Consider the following 4165-nt stretch of genomic DNA (forward strand, 5'->3'; position numbering starts at 1 on the left):
AAGATGACTGGTACTAACATAAGTACAGGTATACAGATCAATGGAGTAGAAGAGAGACCAGAAATCAACTCACACCTATACGATCAACTAATATTTGACAAAGAAGGCAAGAACATTCAATGAAATAAAGGCAGTCTCATCAAATGATGTTGATAAAATTGAACAAAGAGATGCAAAAAAATGAAACTAGACAATCAACTTACACCATAAAAAAGAAAAACTCAAAATGGATTAAAGGCTTAAATGTAAATTTTGAAACCATAAAACTCCTAGAAGAAAACATAGGCAGTAAAATCTCAGGCATCTCTCATAGCAATATTGCCAATATGTCTTCTAGGGCAAGGGAAATAAAGGAAAAATAAACAAATGAGACTATATCAAACTAAAAAGCTTCTGCACAGTAAAATAAACCATCAAAAAATAAAAAGGAAGCCCACTGTATGGGAGAACATATTCATCAATGACACAACTGATAAGGAGTGAATTTTCAAAATATATAAAGAACTTAACTCAAAACCAGGAAGATAACCAATCCAATTTAAAAATACGCAAAGGACCTAAATGGACACTTCTCCAAAGAAGACATACATATGGCCAATTGACATATGAAAAAATGTTCAGTGTCATTCATCATCAGTGAGATGCAAATTAAAACCACAATGAGATATCACTTCACACTTGTGAGAATGGCCACCATCAATAAATCAACAAACAACAAGTGCTGGCAAGGATATGGAGGAAAGGAAACCCTCGTGCACTGTTGGTGGGAATGCAGACTGGTGCAGCCACTGTGGAAAACAGTATGGAGTTTCCTCAAAAAATTAAAAATGGCACTGCCATTTAACCAGCAATTCCACTGCTGGGAATATATCTAAAGAGTCCCAAAACACAAATTCAAAAGAATATATGCTCCCCTATTTCATAACAGTGTTATTTACAATAGCCAAGATCCAGAAACAGCCTAAGTGCCCATCAGTAAATGAGTGGATTAAAAAAAAAGCTGAGGTACATTTATACAAGGGAATACTACACAGCCATAAAAAGGAAATCTTACCCTGGTTGGTGTAGCTCAGTGGATTGAGCAAAGGCTGTGAACCAACGGGTGGCTGGTTCAATTCCCAGTCAGGGCACATGCCTAGATTGCGGGCCAGGTCCCCAGTAGAGGGTGCGAGAGAGACAACAACACATTGATGTTTCTCTCCCTTTCTGCTTCCCTTCCCATCTCTGTAAATAAATAAAAATCTTTTAAAAAGTAAGAGGAAATCCTAACTTTTGTGACAGCATGGATGGGCTTGGAGATTATTATGCTAATGAAATAAGCTAGTCAGAAAAAGACAAATACCATATCATCTTACTTGTATGTGGAATCTAAGAAACAAAATAAACTGACAAACAAAATAGAAGCAGAAGTATGGACACATAGAACAGACTGACAGCAGTCAGAAGGGAAGGAAAGAAGGGTCCTGGATGAAAGAGATGAAGCAATTATTCCAAGAACATACATGCTCCTATAACCATAACTCATAGACACAGACATCAATGTAGTGATGGCCAGAGAGAAGGGGAGGTGGAGGTTGGGTAGAGTCAGGAAAAAGGCTGGGAGGTGTGGAATGGAGACAATTGTAATTGTGTTAACAATAAAAAGGAAGGAAAAAAAATTAAAAATCTCAATGCTATATAAAATTTAAAAAACAAAAGAGCATATATTAGCTTTTCAAAAATTATGGAAATTTTTATATATAGTGTGATTCCTTTTTTAAGTTTATTTGGGGTGACACAGGTTAACAAAATTATGCAGGTTTTAGGTGCACAATTCTACAACACATCATCTGTACACTGTACCATGTATTCCCCACCTCTTATCTCGTCTCTGTCCACCATATTTTATCTCCCTTACATCTTCCTCCACCTTCCCCTACCTGCCTCTCCCTGGCAATACCACACTGCTGTCCCTGTCCATGAGTTGTTTTTGTTTTTGCTTTTTGGGGTTTTTTTTTTGCCCAACTCCATCCTCCCACTCAACCCTTCCCCGATCCTGACAGCTGTCAGCCTGCTCTCTCTGTATGAGAACTAACCTTGTTAGTTCATTAGATTCCACAAATGAGTGAAATCATATGATACGTGTCTTCTCTGACTGGCCTGATTTCACTTAGCATAATGTTCTCTGGGTCCATACATGCTGTCACAAAGTGTAAGATTTCCTTATTTTTTTACAGCCCAGTAGTACTTCATTGTGTAAATGTATCACAGCTTTCTTTCTGCTAATTTACTGATGGACACTTGGGCTGATTCCAAATCTTGGCTGTCATAAATAATACTGCAATGAACATAGGGGTGCATATATTCATTTGAATTCCTTTCTTATAAAAAAAGCAGTCACAATCAACAAAATTTTTTAAAACTTTATATATGGATATTTCTTAGCATATATGAGGTTTTCTATGACATGTATGATGACATTTAATTCTAAGAGTAGAACTGGGAATGAACAGACGATGTTTATTTCTTCCTTTTATTTAATTAAAAAAATAAAACATCAGAGAAAGGTATAGTTGATTTTGGTCACATTTTAACTTGTTATTCTTGAATAATTATTACTTTTAATTAAACAATCTATAGCCATATCAATGAATGCTTTTACAACTAGTAACCCACAACAAGGCAAACAAAAAATAACCTGGTTTAGTTAAAATACCACCAAAATTTATAGGAAACTACAAGATATTTCTTTTTTCGAACAAAGAGATCAGAGCACATACAATGTGAGATATCACATAAAATAAATAATTAAAATAAATAGTGAAAGACATATTAAGGTTAAGAGGTGAAATAAAAGATGAATTCTTCTCTTGGTCAAATGTGTTGATAAAAATTGAAACATTTTGAAGACCCCATTTTTTACCAAGAAATTCCTTCATAAGCACTGAGTTTTTCAAAAGATATAAGGAGAATTTTATTGATATGTTAGTTTTTCCAATTGCTATTTAACATAAAATGATGTCTCCATACTAACCATAAATCTAGAAAATTTTAAATTTTAAATTTTAAATATGCCATTTCATTTCCTGTATAATCACATTATTATGAATCACTCTTTTGTTGAAAATTCTCCTCAGAAATTCCTGGGAGGCAATTGAACAGAAAACTAATTTCCTCTTCTGGAAAATTCTTAGAATTTAAACAAACCTATTGATGGCACTGTGGCCACAAAATCAGTATTGCACTAACCACCAGGTTTAAATAGCTGTGGAGCAAAGAGATCTGCCATCCCTGACTGTCAGCTTGGTTTGCTTCTTCTTCCTAGTCTCGGGGTCAAGGTGCTGTGTTTACATAAGACACAATTACTATGATTTTACATTGTCTAATCTTCTTTTTTACTCTTTACTAAAATGTATTTGTAAGTTTTCTATGTGTTTTTAAATAGTAATACATTTTTATGATATACCGATAGCTTAAAAATTATTTGCAAATTTTAATACCATATCAAAGCTTTAAGTGGAAAATTAATATAGTTTTATAGAAGCCAACTCATTTTTTGATAATTTGGTAACTGAAATCTATCTCATACATTGGAAAAATAGATGTATAATTTCAGTAGAGACTTGCGCAAAAGTAATTTGAATTATTCTTGCCTAATTCTATGGAAAGATGTTATACAAATAATTGCCAATCCTTCCCCTCTCTTTTATTTTGTTTTTTTTTCTTTATTTCTTTATTTATCTTCTTTTTCTCTTTTTCTTTTTTTTTGTTTCCTTGTAATTTTCAATCTTTTTAATTACCATAGAAAGACCATTTCTGGTAGAATATTTTAAGGCCTTTTTTATTCCTTGTCATTTAGCTAAAAAGTTAATTCCATAAAGGGTAAGTCAATGATAGACAATTATATATGACTACATTTGTGAAGATGGTTAAGTTTGGATATTTAGAAGGATACAAATAGATAGTAAATTCATTTTAGGTTTATAAGTATGTCTTTTTTACTAAGTCATTAATATTCTACAGTTTGTAAACTGATTCAGTAATCTATACAATGTTAGTATTAGTTTGACTAAAGTATGAACAAATTGCATGTATAAACTGATTGTTTTCTAATTGTTCTGGAAACCAATTTCATATATATATATACACACACATATATATATCAGTATTTCTAGGTTCTTGCAAG

The sequence above is a fragment of the Desmodus rotundus genome, chromosome 4 (assembly GCF_022682495.2).
Source record: "Desmodus rotundus isolate HL8 chromosome 4, HLdesRot8A.1, whole genome shotgun sequence".
In the NCBI taxonomy this organism is placed as follows: domain Eukaryota; kingdom Metazoa; phylum Chordata; class Mammalia; order Chiroptera; family Phyllostomidae; genus Desmodus; species Desmodus rotundus.